The sequence below is a fragment of the Dipteris shenzhenensis genome, chromosome 12 (assembly GCF_047967505.1).
Source record: "Dipteris shenzhenensis isolate YYH24624 ecotype China chromosome 12, Dip_SZ_1.0, whole genome shotgun sequence".
Taxonomy (NCBI): Eukaryota; Viridiplantae; Streptophyta; class Polypodiopsida; order Gleicheniales; family Dipteridaceae; genus Dipteris; species Dipteris shenzhenensis.
Genome location: NC_141607.1, coordinates 40055736 through 40071473, shown reverse-complemented (window position 1 = coordinate 40071473; position 15738 = coordinate 40055736).

Below are 15738 nucleotides of genomic sequence, written 5' to 3'. Positions count from 1 at the left end.
ATGTCATCAGCCCATGTGGCATTACCACCTCTCACTGCTTGCTTACCTTACCTGACACATGGCAGTGTCACCTCACTACTACCTCACTAGCCCATGTCTGCATGCTAAGGCACAATGATCCCTTCACAGACACTGTGTGCTTCAGCACATACACACACTGTCCACATCATTAGTGCATTTTTGGGCACTCTTGAGGTCATAAACTTGGATCTACTTCCAAAAAAAGTATGATGCATTTAGCACTTTCAAAGACTTCAACGCCTTGGTAGAAAAGCAGACGGGCAAGTATCTAAAGATCATTGTGACAATGGGGGTGAATACAAGTCCATAGAGTTCAATGCCTTTTGTAGACATCATGGCATCACACGCCAGTTCACATGCAGATATACCCCTCAGCAAAATGGGGTTGATGAACAAAAGAACAGGGTGATTGCAGAGTCATCTAGATGCAGGCTTGATGAGAAGAATGTTTCGAGACAATATTGGGTCGAGGCATGTGACACAGCTGTGTACTTGATGAACATGGGTCCTATTGCTTCATTGCAAAACATGACACCAGAAGAGGCATTCACAAGAACTAAGCCCTCTATTGGTCACTTAAGAGTGTTCGGCTTTCTTTCTTATGCTCATGTTCTTGATGCACTCAGGATTAAACTTGATGTCAAATCAATCAAGTGTGTTTTTCTTTGATATGCTGCAGAGTTGAAGGGATACCGATTTTATGATCTAGTCAAGCAAAAGTTGATTATATCCAGTGATGTTATCATTGATGAGGCTTCATCATACTTTGACAGTCGACTATAGTTTCTACTCCGCCTCCACCAGTAGTGCCAATGATACATCATATTTCTTTGCCTATAGAGTCAGCATGTAGTTCATAGTGACTACTCATAGTAAAGGCAAAGAAAAGGTCCTTGACATAGTGGATACAACAACTACCACAGTCATCACTAAGATTCTTGAGAGTTCCACTTCCAATCTCAGAAGATCTGTTTGTGATCGAAAGTCACATAAGAGGTAGACCTACAAGAGCAACTATGCATTCATGGCCAAAGTGATGGAATTTGATGAGCTGACCTCCTTCAAAGATGCAGTGCAAGTCCCTAAGTGGCAATATGCAATGGATGAAGAGTACAATGCTCTTCTCAAGAACCAAACTCGGACCTTGACAGATCTTTCTTCACAAAAGACGCCCATAGGATGCAAATGGGTTTACAAAGTCAAAACTCAATTGAGATGGTGAGGTTGATAGATATAAGGCTAGGTTGGTAGCCAAAGGATATGCCCAAGAGTACGGTACATATTATGAGGAGACCTTTGTACCAAGAGTCAGCTTACAGGGGTTACACTTTCTCAGGGCAAGTACACTCAAAAGGTAATTAAGTAGTTTCACACCTACATGATTGCAAGCCACTCCCTACTCCTATGGAATGCAAAATCAAGTTGTCACCACTTGACACTTCTCCAGCTTCAAATCCTCCACAGTATAGATGACTCATTGGTAGTGCCAGGCACAGAACGACAATCAAAAGGCCTAGATCGATCAAGACTCCCAATGTCCACGCACCAAAAATACCGGCTCACCACCCTATCGTCACGCGATTGAAACAAGGAGATAGCACTACTGGATAAGTGCTGGCTGCACCACCGCACCACATCATGTGCATCCTTGAAGTGATTGGCACTATGATGCAACTGGTATCGACGCAAAGCACGCTTCACGCAAGCACCTGCACCATCGTGCTCTCCCTTACCGTGCCCTGTCTCGAAGTAGCTCCATGTGATCGGAATGCCTGTCTCACGGTGCCATCTACCACTAGGCTAGACATCTCATATGCAGTTGGTGTTCTCAGCCAATCCATGCAGAATCGCAGGAAGACTCACCTCCTTCCAGCAAAGAGGGTACTCATATATCTTCATGGTACATGGGATCATGGACTACCTTATGCCAGGTCATCCGACTTACATTTCCATGGATATGCAGATGCTTATTGGGCATAAAGTGTAAATGACAGAAGATCCACCAATGGATACTGCTTTAGTCTTGGGGCTCCGTAGCTTTGTCATGGCAAAGCAAGAAGCAACCAATAGTGGCACTATCTTCCACCAATTAGAGTATAGAGGATCCACCAATGTAGCATGTGAAGCAATTTGGTTCAGAAGGCCTCTTTCACAGATTGAGATACTTTTTGGAGACCCTAGTGCTCTATTCAGATAATATGAGCAGCATTCAACTGGCAAAGAACCCAATGTTTCATGCTAGAAAAAAACACATTGAAGTGCATTATCACCTCATCCATGAGAAAGTTCTTAGTGAAGAAATCGACTTGATACATTGTCTGACACAAGAGCAGGTTGTAGATATGTTCACAAAGCCACTTTCCCTTGATAAGTTTGCACACTTTCGACATCAACTTGGTTTTTGCCAATTGCAACTTAAGAGGGGGAAGTGAAGATTAAGTTGTATACCTTTGTACATACTATTTTCTAATGTGCTCTCTTTGCACTCTTGTGCATCTTTTTTTATATTTATTTCTGTTGCCATTATGCAACATTCAAAAAATCCAAAAATTGTTTATGCAATGCAATGCTGTTGAGAATGGTGTGTAAATTAGACCATAAGGGTTAAGGGACAAACCCTAACCCTAACCCTAACCCTAACCCTGACCCTAACCCTAAGGGGTCCATTTATATATTCTCAGTTTTCATGGAATATAAATTAGTGTACAGTTATTTATCTTGTATGCACTCCTCTTTCTCCCTCTCTCACTTTCACTATTAAATTGGTGCCCCAGTCGTGAACCTCTTGGACCTCTCTATCCCGATGGAGAAGTTGATCGACTTCATCTAGCAAATCCTAGCCTAGAAGCCTCATAGTAGATGGCTAGGGCTCCTCTATTTGCCTCCAAGATTGTTGCTGATCCCAACCTAGAAGCCTCATAGTCGATGGCTACATACAACATCGTTTCGTCTTCAAATGAAGCTCCTCCTCGTTGTGTTGATCCCTCTACATACAACATCGTTTCATCTTCAAATGAAGCTCCTCCTCGTGTCAAATCAAGAGTCTCATCCTTGTCAATCCTGCAGCTCGGTAGCGAAGGAAGTAACCTAGGGCCTCTGCTACAAAGAGGAAGAGGAAGGGGTGAGGGGACAACCTTGTAATAATCGGAGAGAGTGAAAGCCTCGCCCTTGTGGCCACCGATGAGTATCTGGCAAGAGATCCCTGCATAAAGAGCTGAGACCCCCCAGATCCACCTGTCTGAGAAGCCCTCTTGTACACATTGCCTTCCAAGAAAGACGACTCCACCCTCTCAAAATCCAAGAGGAGGACAGTGTGAGGCTGTGACTCCTCCATGGTCCAGTCTATGGCTTCCCAAAAGTTAAAGATATTGTCTAAGAAGCTGCGCTCCTAGACAAAGCTGGTTTGTTTGTCATGAATGATGTTGGAGAGGTGGGGGCATAATTGCTGCAAGCTCAAGACCTTAGCTAAGATCTTGTATGCAGTACCAAGAAGGTGATTGGCCTCCATTGGAGAATGTCTGATCTATCACCTTCCCTCGGGATCAAGCAAATCCAGCCTTCGCTCAATGAGTGAGGAAGTGAGCTAGGTTCGAAGATCTCTTAGCAATTGTGCCTCAATGTCATGACTATAAACTCCCAGAAGCTCCAAAAGAAAGCTGGAGTTAGGCCATCCTCCCTAGGGTAGTTTTGGGGAGGGGGGCCTTCAAGGCCTCCCACAACTCCTCATCCACGAACAGTGCCTTTAACTGCCTACCCAGAGTCAGTGGGATCATTGTTGAAACCTGGTCCCAAACTACCTTTTGGGCTAAGAGAACCATGGGAGTCTCCTCATCAAGCTAGAATAGCTATATCCAATAAAAGTCCATGGTCATCTCCAAAATCTCCCTTTGGGCTCAGCGTGCATCTATCCCTCTTCATCCTAGAGGAACTAAAATCAGGTCCCTGCTGTCTGATCTGGGCCCTGCAGTCTGGAAGAACTGTCATCCTATCTCCCTGCTACACCCATTTTGGCATGGGAGGACTTGGACTAAAACATGGCTTGTCGTACCTCCATATCTTGGAGGTCAAGCCTCAAACTCTCGTATCTATCAGTGAGCTGAACTAGGGTTGTGCTCTCTAAGTTACTTGATGGAAGCAAGATATTGGTGTAAGTCTCTCTCTTGAACTTGAAGGTCAAATATCCTCTTAGGATCGTGCCTGTGTCCCTTTAGCTCTATTGCTGGACTGATTGGTCCTACAAAATCGATACCACATTTTTCAAATGGTTGATCTGTAAAGGACTCTGTTAGGGGCTAGTTGGTTCTCCATTTGTAATTCGTGATATATGGTTAGCCACCATAAAGTGGGGGTGTCCCTTTTGTATGGTGAAATCAAACTTTAGAAGAATAAGCATCCATTGCATGATGTGTCTAGTCATGCAGGGCTGGTTAACTAAATAGAGGAGGGCCTGGTGGTGGTCGACAAGGAACACAAAATTGTTTGCCAACAAGTAGTGTCAAAACTTATTAATAGCTTATACCATCACCAGGCCTTCTCTTTCTGTGGTTGTATAGTTCATCTGTACATCATTAAGTTGGCGACTCACAAAATATATCGGGTAATCCAAATTATACTCACCTAGTTGCATCAACACGCACCCTATCTCAAACTTAGAGGCATCTACATGAACATGGTATCTTTAAATCCCACCTCGGTGCTCATAAGATTGGAGCTGAAGCAAGAACAAATTTGAGGGTTTCGTAGGAGGTTTGGCAATCCTTCGTCCAATGGAAAATGATCAACAGTGTATACAAGGGGTGAGTGATCTCGACATAGTTGTAGACAAATCTATGATAATAGCCCATATGTCCTACTAATCTCCATACACCCTTTGTATTAGTGGGGGGAAGTAGCTCTAGGATGAGCTTGATCTTGTACTCCTTAGAGATTCCATTTTTAGATACATGTCCTAGTATAACCCCCTATTTAACCCAGAATTGGCATTTGAGAGGGTTGAGGGAGATCCTATAGAGGTGACACCTTTTGAAAATAATTCATAGGTATTTAAGGTGGTCATCCCATGTGGAATGAACACACATATCATCTAGAAATACCTCTAGGAAATACCTCAGATACTCTTTAAAAGTTGTGATCATTAGTCTTTGGGAATGTTGTGGGAGCATTGATGAGCCCAAAGAGCATCATCGGCCCTAATTTCCCTCCTACATGAGTATCAAGATACTTCACGTGGAAGAACACTAATATGAAGGATGTGCTACCCGAGGTCATACAATATACGATCCCTATGATGGATGATATTAGACTAGTGAGGCCGAGAGTCGAGACCCTACCTAATGAATCCAATATATGCAACGATTGTAAGGGAAGGGATACAAAAGCTAATTGATGCAGGATTCTTCAAGTTCAAGCATACTAACTTAGTGTTTCCAATCATCATTGTTTTAAAAAATAATGGTAAGATTTGAGTGTGCTTCGATTTAAAAAAGGTGAATGCTGTGACTCAAAAGGACCACTACCCGTTGCCCTTTACAAAGCATGTGCTGGAAAGACCCACTGGAAAGTAAGCTTATAGCTTCCTAGATGGAGTCTATGGATACAATCAAGTCTCCATAGTAGCAGAGGATCAACACAAAATTGCATTTATTGTAGGGAACAGGGAGGTCACTGTTATGTGAATGGTGAATCCAGTGGCTCAGAACAGAGCCTTGATGATGAGTTGGGTATTCCTTCTCTTGTTACACCTGGAGTAAGGAAGACAAGGGATGTTTTGAGAGCACCTGGTAGTGAGCCTATTTTGCATAGGTCTACCAGAGTTAAGTATCTTGTGGATAGGCTGAAATATGATGGATTTACAGCCATTCACTATGCCTATATGGTCAAAGTGATAGAAGAACTGGAACCCACTTCTTTTGAGCAAGCCATGGGAAAAGAAAAATGGGAGAAAGCGATGGATGAAGAAATGGATGCCTTGGAAGCAAATGCTACATGGGAATTGGTGTTTTTGTCTAAAGACAAGAATGCAATTGGCTGCAAGTGGGTTTGTAAGGTCAAGCACAATGCAGATGGTTCTGTGAGCAGATACAAGGCAAGATTAGTTGTCAAGGGGTATGCACAGACATATGGCATTGATTATGAAGAAACATTCAGTCCGATTGCAAGGATGGCAACCATAAGAGTAGTCATTGCTATGGCTGCATCAAAGGGATGGTCTTTACATCACATGGATGTAAAGAATGCCTTCTTGCATGGTGATTTGCAAGAAGAGGTCTGTATGGAGCAGCCACCAGGTTATGTGCATGCTGTTCATCCTAAGTTTGTTTGCAAGTTGAAGAAAGCAGGCTTGTATGGCTTGAAGCAAGCACCTAGAGCATGGTCTGACAAGATAGGACATTATTTTGTCACTATTGGCTTTCAGATTTCCAAGGCAGATTTCTCACTTTATGTGAGAAAGACAGAGAAAGGTATTATGCTGCTTGTCATTTATGTTGATGATTTGATCATCACAGGTGATAGTGATGAAAATATCCTTCATGTGAAAATGCTATTGAAGCAAAAGTTTGAGATGAAGGATTTGGGAGAGTTGCGTTACTTCTTGGGCATCGAGGTGATTAGATCCACAAGTGGGATATGGGTCTTGCAGAGGTAGTATGGATTGGACATGCTATCCAAATATGGGATGACAGGCTGTAAGCCTATTTTAGTTCCTTTGGAGCAGAATGTGAAGCTGAGCGCAGATGTAGGTGAGCTTCTGGAAGACCCTACTATGTACAGACGCATAGTAGGAAGTTTGATTTATATGACGATTACTAGGCCAGATTTGAGCTATGTTGTTGGGTTGGTAAGTTAGTTTATGTAGCTCCAAGGCAACCGCATTTGGATGCGGCTAGACGCATACTGAGGTATGTGAAGTCCACATTGCAGTATGTACTATTTTATGAGACTCGGGTTTAGATACAGTTGCATGGATACACTAATGCTGATTGGGTTGGTAGTATTTCTAATAGACGATCTACCAGTGGATATGCATTCTCTTTTGGGAGTGCTGCAGTCACTTGGAGAAACAAGAAATAGCCTACAGTTGCCTTGTTAAGCATAGAGAATGAGTACAAGGGTGCAGCAATGGCTACATGTGAGGCAGCTTGGCTGCATAAGCTACTTTATGATATGCATTAGTCAACAGATGGGCCAATTGTCATTTATTGTGACAACATGAGCAGTATACACTTGCAAATAACCCAGTCTATCATGCTAGAACAAAGCACATTGAGGTGCATTATCACTATGTGTAGGAGAAGTTGTAGTAGGTTTTATTGATCTAGTTTATGTCAGCATAGAGGATCAGGTAGCTGACATATTCACGAAGGCATTGGGCGTAGAGAAGCCGTGCAAGTTCAGAGACCTGCTTGGTGTGTAGGAATTGGGATTGAGATCGAGGGGGAGTGTTGAGATATCGAGCTCTACTCATGATATGCCAGGGTGACCGTTGTGCATTTATATCACCAACTTGTTAGCTACAGATGTGCTTGGTACACTGCCCATGAATAATAGCTGGATGACAGCTATCTTTATGTACTCTAGTTAGTGGCTCAGTTAGTATGCCATCTAGGTTAGCTGAGTTTGGTTTGAGCACATATAGGGTTCATCTATTCCTTTTGTACTAAGAGAGAGTTCTTTTGGCTTTACACATCTAAGAAGAGGAAAACTGTTTTTTAGCCTCCACCTTTGTGTGTATTCCCCCATTGTGTATGTGAGAAAGCTGCAAGTGAGACTCCTTACTTCTCTCCCACTCTCTTCACATAGGGTTGAGGTAATGTGATCCCCAATCTAATCCCAAAATGAAAAAAAAAAGAGGGGGTGAGTCCATTTGAGCCAGGGCACTTGCCCTTGTGAAGGGTAGAGAGACTAGTCCTAAACTCTATGTTGGTGAAGGGTGCATCAAGTGAGACTATCATATCTCCAGTCACCAACATAGGTAAGTGTTGCCAAATAACAACTCCAGCATCATCTCTAGCCTATGTGTCAGGAAATGCTATAAGAAGGGAGGCATAGAAATGTGTGGCTACCTACAAGATGGCATCTGGTTGCGTCTGTAAAACTCCTTCTAAGTCAACAAGTTGTGAAATGCTCTCCTTACTATGTTTGGGGCCAAGAGTAGAGAACAATTGCTTGTTGACCCTACCTCTTGCCTGAGTCCAAAATGAATTTCTGGCATGAAAGGCATACTCTGTTCTCTAATCTAATAGTCAATGTTGTTGAGTCTTGCCAGTTGTAGCAAGGCACTCTTAAACGCAAGAATCTGTAGGCCTTTTTTGCTCTTCCCTCTGAAGAGTAGCCAAACAATTGTTGGTGGATACCTATCTCTCACCTGAGGATATACCCTCTCCTAATATGAGCAACTGAATGATAAAAGTTGCTAATATTTGAGAGGGCTACAACTACATCTGATGGGGAAAGCTGGCCATCATGCATGTGATACCCAAGTCTGCAATACTACCTCTGTGAGGCCTCCTCTACATAGAAGGCATCTGGAATCATGATACTGGCAGGGCAGCTCTTGAATTAAGGATCTGAAACAAACAGAACAACTAGAAAATGATTTGAAGTGACACCCCAAGTGTAATGCATAGTGTCCCACCTCTGTCTAGACCCTAATCATCCACATAAAATCTATCAATCCATGCATGGATAGGCATCTTGAATCTCCCTTTGACCAAGAAAACACGAGTGACTATATCTGTGAGTGTGGAAAGCATCATCATGCCAAGCATCTCTGCCTTTGTATTGAGAAAGGAAGGCATTCCAGGCTGCTCTCTCTAGGGAATGTATACCACCTTCCCTACCTCTTCTTTTGTCTGTGGGCATTCCAACCATGTTGAAATAACCCCCAATGATCCAAGACTCTGCAATGCATGACCAAGAAAGTAGCTCCTTCCATAGAAGGATATGGTCCCCTCTTGAATTGGGGGCATAGAAGTTTAAGAATCCAACCTTATGCCTACCAATCAAAAGAATGATCCACTGAGCTCTAGAGGGAACTATGATCCCTATTCCCATGTCCAATCACCAAGGGGAGCATTGAAGAAGAAATAGAAATGCAAGTACCTCCCTTGGTGCCCAAGGCGAGCGACTAAAAGGTATGGCCTAAGAGAAGCTTACCCAACTTGGCATGATCCCTAACATCCAGTTTGTGTTCCTGAATCATAATAATATCAATCGACCCCCCAGTAACACTTGGATGAAGTTGGTCATGAATCAACTACCTGCAGCGGGGGCAGCGAGGTACACCTCCAAGGCCCTGGACATTCCAAATGACAATCCTCATTGGTTAGATTAAGTGACCATATGAAAAACTTTACCCGACCTGGTATTGGAGACAACCCTCTCCTGGGAAAATTTCCTCCTATCAAGAGGAGGGAAGTCAACTGGGGAAAGCACTCCTAGACCTATAGAAGGGGAAGCTCTGTCCATGGTGATTTGAATGACCTACTCCCCAAAGGTAGAAGGTACAGACTCCTCTAACTCAAACTCTGCCATGTTTGCTAGAATTGCAAAAGAATTCTTGTGTGATGCTTCTAGAATAGGTGTGGCTATGCTGATGCAGTCCATGGATGATTTTTTCAAGTTAGTTTTGTTAAGAACCTAATTTTTATATTGGTATCGAAAGTTTGTATGCCCTTTCAAAAATTAATGTTTGAAATATTCGCCAACATTTGAAACTTTTATGCAAAAAAATTTAATGTTTCGCCAAGATTTGGATTGCATTTTCACATAATCATGTGAATTTCCTTATGATTATGTCATGACATATTTCATGAAATCATGGGAACAATCACGCCTTTGTGCTATCAAGTGGTCGTGACCTAGAAATTGGATATATACTGACGGTAGGTGTAATATCAATACTATTGATGATAGTAATGATAGCAACATATTTAGTTTTTATAGTTACCATTATTAAAAAAAGATAGCATCCACTTCGTATAGAAATCACTGGCATGCATAGATATATCAACATGCTACATCTAAGGTTTTTGCCTTTTCAATCTATACAAAAAGCAAGTGGACAACTCACTGGCAATGGCAGGAAAGACGAAAATGGTGGTGTTAATGCAAGAAATGGTACAGCTCCATCAATACCCATAATCATTGGCAATGAAGGGGCCATTGCTACACTAGCCATAATTTCTTGGAAGGGAGTCAGCAGTCTTCTATTAAGAGGTGAAGAAAGAGGAGTAGAAGAGGAAGGGGGCTACTAAAGCGAAGCCATAAATGTAGCATTAACATCAAGTAAGGCACAGGTTTCACCAATGAGTTGCTCCATAAATGGAAGCTTCTCCACATGAACGTCTAAGGGGACATGACCAACCTCATCAACACAAGGAACTCCAGCTTGTAAGGAAGGGTCCAAGGTGCCATCATTACCCTTCTGAGGTGGAATTGACTCACACCCAACGTGCAACAACTGGAATAGGACGTGCTGATGGTCCTGGTCATGCTGTAGAAGAAGGTCCAAGACAAGAAGCTATAGCCGATGGTCCTAGGTGAGAGATGGAAGGTCCAGCATCATGAGAAGTGGTAGGATGTGCAATGGATCATGAAGAGGGTCTAGCCGAGGTGGTGCTATAAGGCGCTACACCCGTGGACCTTTTAGGCCTTTTCTTTTTTCTCTTCCTTGGGCCATCTTTGGCAAAGTGCCCAGGGGTCCTACAAATCCTACACTGATTCTGTCTCCCAGTAATCTCGAATCTCTACCTAAAGAATGAACCATCTAGACGTTGGAGCATGATGTGGTCATCTGTGATGTTAGGGGTAGAGACAATGACCCTAACACATAGTACCCCATCCAACCTGGCTGCCTCTACTACCGAAGAAGGCATCCTAGGGAGGGGGGGATCTCAGTGACCATCTTGAAAGTGGCTCCAATGGAAGATAAGAATCAATGGTACACCTCAGGGAGGCCGAGGAATCTGATGAAGAGTGAAGTAGTCTAGCTATCCTCCTCCACAGGGTCAAAACCCAATGAGAAGGGCATCAAGAAAATCCTCTTGGAGCTGAGTGCTAAGGGACTAGCTTGAAGCATTGTACCTACTGCATCCAGGGAGTCCAAAACAACCTGGAAGAAACCTCAACCAAGGAGGCGAACATGTGTTAGATGCCCTATGAGGTCTCTAGGTAAAGCAGAGAGAATTCAATCCTTGTCTTGTAACCTAGAAGGGTAGGACCCATGGATGCGAGCAAAGAGTGATGTCGAACTCTCTTGCTTTGTGTCTTTTTTGAGCTGTTGCAACTCGTCTTTTGAGAATGTAACAGCTTTGGCAGTTGGTGGAAGTGCATGAGGATTGGCTGAAGGTTAGAGCCATCTTCAATCAAGGTGGGAAGGCCACCTCAAACACAATAATAATCCATCCACTCTTGAAAATGCTTCTAGAGGATGGACCCTAGGGGGCATAGGAAGGTAGAAAAAAAGGGAAAGAGGGGAGGCAAATGGAGGCAAGGTGGGGGCTGAAGGGGCGGGGGATAGGGAGGTCCTCGGGAGAGGAGAAGGAAGAGGCCAAGAGAGGAGAAGGAAGATCCTGGAGAGGAGGGTGGAGGGGTGGGAGGGAGGGAGCTGCCAAGAGAGGAGTGTGAAGGGGCGGGGGAGAGGTGACAAAATATGAAGAGGGGAGAGGAGAAGAGTGGAGATGAGGAGAGAGGGCACAGCTAGAGAGCACACCACAAATGACTAACTGTACCCTAGATTTAGTTGAAAAAATAGAATATATACAAACCCGTTTAGGGTTAGGGTTAGGGGATCTAACCCTTTCCTTTATAGCACTCTATAAGGTTAGTGCTATGCACATATGATCACATGATGGTTGATGCCCTCCAGTGTGGGTTGGGGAAGATTCTTCAAAGTAGTCACAATATAATCATAGTCTTGAGGCATACTCTTCAAGAGCACAGCCATAGCATCATCTTCAGTAACTGGAGAGTTAATTGAGGCCAATTGTGTCATAAGACTCCTCAAAGTATTAACATGAGCTGCAACATTGTCTCCATCCATCTTAAGTTCAAAGAACTTAATTTTCAAATTCAATTTAAAAGTATGAGAGCTAGCACCAAATAATACATCTAGCTTATGCCATGCCTCAAAAGGGGATTCCAAATCTGAAATGTGATGCACATAATCTTCTCCCAAACCTAATGCAATTATTGCATAAGCTTTCTCTATCCTTTTTGCATCTGCAGGTGTAGAAGAAGAGTCAGTTACCTTCCCTTACCTTTGGTTGTGGTTGATTCACCTTCTTGAGAGGATTGAGTTCCTGAATTGACCAAGTCCCACAAATTCTCTTTCATAAGCACAAACTTTATCTTCATTTGCCAAGTGTGAAAGCCTTGGCCATTGAACTTGTCACTTTTATAGGTAGCCCTGAGAGGGTCTTGCCTTTATCAGGCAGTGTCTACTCTCTTACTAAATGACTAATCTTGTTGAAAAAAGAAATCTCTCTCACCATACAAATGTAGAGCACAACTGAGGAGGGGCGAAATAGTGCGCCACGTTGCCTATGAGAGTCTCTCCAAAGTCGATTGTTCTTTTGATGAATTCTCTGTAACCAGTGGACTATATGAGCTCATATTTCACCAGCAGTAAGCTCTAGGCATTGCCTAACTTATGCTTGAAGGACAGGATGTCTTCTGCTCTGTAGGCATGCAATTTGATGAACAGTCAATGCACTCTATTTGGGTCAGCACGGGTGATAGAGACCAAATTTAGAAGAATGCTCTGAGCTAGAGGTGCGCCCTAGGGGGTAGAAGCTTCAGTTCGAATGGTTTTGCAAATGGCGGGTAGGATGAAGAGAATGGAACTTAGGAAATTCTGAAGAGGAAGGGAGAGAGAGCTTCAAAATGGAGGTGATGGAGAAGATGATGAGGTGGCACTACCAAAGTGGATTCTCTAGAGTGTACAAGCTCTGATACCAAATGAAGAGGTGAGTGGGATAGAAGAGGTGCATCATGACACAAAGAGAGAGCTCAAGTGAGGCAAAATCAAAGTGTATTGAGATGAAGGAAGATCCTCCATTATATAGAGTGAGAGGAAGGTGTAGGCACCTCCCCTACATCAGTGGTGGCAATCAGCCCTTACATTAGTGGAACTGGCTAAGTCAAAGGAACCTCCCATGTGGGGGCCTTTGTACTTACATCATCACTTATTCATAGACTAGACACCTCATGGCACTAGGTGTGCTTCTACTACACACACACACACACACACACACACACACACACACACACACATGTGACTCCCCTAGATGCACACATGCGCCTTAGAGCAAGCCCTTGATCACACTTATCCCAACATCCACCACAACCCCCTCTCCACCACCCCCCTCCACCCGCCCCCCTCCTCCATCTCCTCCAGCCCCCCCCCCCCTCCCTCTCCACCCCACCTCCATTCCAACCCCCTCTCTTTCCCCCCCCTCCCTCTTCTCTCTCTCTCTCCCCCCTCTCTCTCTTCTACCCCCTCTCTCTTCTCTTCTCTCTCTCTCTCTCTCTCTCTCTCTCTATCCCCCCTCTCTCTTCCACCCTTTCCCTCTTCTCTCTCTCTCTCTCTCTCTCTCTCTCTCTCTCACTCTCACTACCCCCCTCTCTCTTCTACCCCCTTTCTCTTCTCTTCTCTTCTCTTCTCTCTCTCTTTCTCTCTCTCTCTCTCTCTCTCTCTCTCTCTCTCTCTCTCTCTCTCTCTTTCTCTCTCTCTCTACCCCCCTCGTCGGCTGCGCCGCTCCCTACCCTACGGGCCTAAAGCCCCTAAATAGCAAGGGCTTATAAGCCCCTGCCTTCCAAGGCCATGCCCAACAGCCGTGCAACGGCGGTGCGTAGATAGCGCCCGCCCCACCTCCGCCCGTGACACCTCCTCCTCACCCCACCTCCACCTACTATGCCTCCTCCGCATCTCACCCGCCACCATGACTCTCCTCCCTCCTACATGCCTCCCCTCCTTTGCCCCACCCTTCTCTCTTACCCTCCTTTCATCCTCCTCCATCGCCTTCACCCCCTCCATCCCCTCACGCCACCGCTTAGCACCGCCTGACACCGTCCCCCTCCCCCTCTCTTTTTTTAAAAATTTATTTATATTAAAAAAATCTAACTATTCCTAGTCCTAACTAACCCCAAATTAACCTAGGTTAGGTTAGTACCTTAGGTTTGCATTAGGCTAGGTTTGCATTAACTCTAATGAGGTTAGTATACTAACCACTATTAGTTAGACATAGATATAGGTTAGGTTAAGTCTAGCCTAACTGTTGTTAGGATAGGTTAGCTGTCATTAGGTTAGGTGGAACTTATTAGGTCAATTAGTTCAACTAGCTGTAGTTAGCTAGATCCATAGTTAGTTTAGGCTCGATTAGGTTACACTAACTATTAATCATAGTAGCTGTCTAGTTAAAGTAACTAGACAGTTGGGCTAATTTGCTAGTTAGACTAACTAGAATTAACATGGTTCAAACCCTTTAGTTGGACTTAAAGTCCATTCACACTAACCTTAAGATCAAGGACCCCCCCCACCAAAAAGAACCCATTTTACCCCTAGTTCAACCATTCATATCTCGCCCATTTGGAACCCAAACTGGACTCCGTTTGAACCATGATTTCACAAACGGAAACACCACAATATGAGGCTTTTTTTTAGCCCATTGCACACCATTTCAGCATCCCTATCACTCGCTCATTCATGTCCTCGTGTGGGCCTCGTTTTGCACTAATTCGCTCATATCTTTACGCCTTGACCTCCGTATCTGCACACGTGGGACAATCTTAGGCACATTATTAACAAGATGGCCCCTTCAACAGTAACATATTGCTAACCCTCCTAACACAACTACATAAACTCCTGCACTTGCGGGTAGAGACACCCTTTGCAACTCTCGCCTAATCTTCATGCAGCAATGCTCCGACCAACGCCTCCCACTCCAGTGCTCGCCAAATCCACATACAACTTTACTGCAACCACCGCCTCCGACAATCCTCTACCCTGATTTGCCCCTTGACATTCAAGAAATCCCTTTGACTCCTCCAAGCCACAACATGGCTGGACGCCGTTGCACGGCGATGATGGGGATATTGACCTCGATGCAGAGGCTAACAATTTCTTTAATCTCAGAAATAATAACAATTAAGGCAGGCCCCCCTGGGAAAACTAGAACTTCCCAAATATAATGGTAGGGGAGATCCAGCCCGATTCCTCTAGCATTTTGATGCCACATGTCAAGCGGGTAGAGATCAATCCAATGAAACCAAGGTGACGTCGTTTCCCATGCATGATCTTAACCGATGAAGCATCTAAATGGTACCTAGACCTCCTAGTGGAAAAGCGAGCCACATGAGACTTGCTTCAATTAGAATTCAAAAGGCACTTTCAAACGGAGAGACTAAAAGATGATCCTGTTGGGATATGGTGCCATGAGCACATAGATTAAAGGGCAAACATATGTGATAAGGAATGTATTAAAGTAGCCACCCTAAGATGTGGACTACATGATGTGGAGATGTGGATTGAGGATATCCACAAGGAGAGATGTGGATGAGAGGATCACACATGTGTTGACTATTATAAAGGCTCTCTCTATATAAGAAGCCTATCATGTATTGTTGAGAACACATTCTTGAGAACACAAGCACATTGCAAGAGATATAGATTTGCTATCTCCCTCTCATGTCTTATTTAGTGTCCTTTGAGCCTCC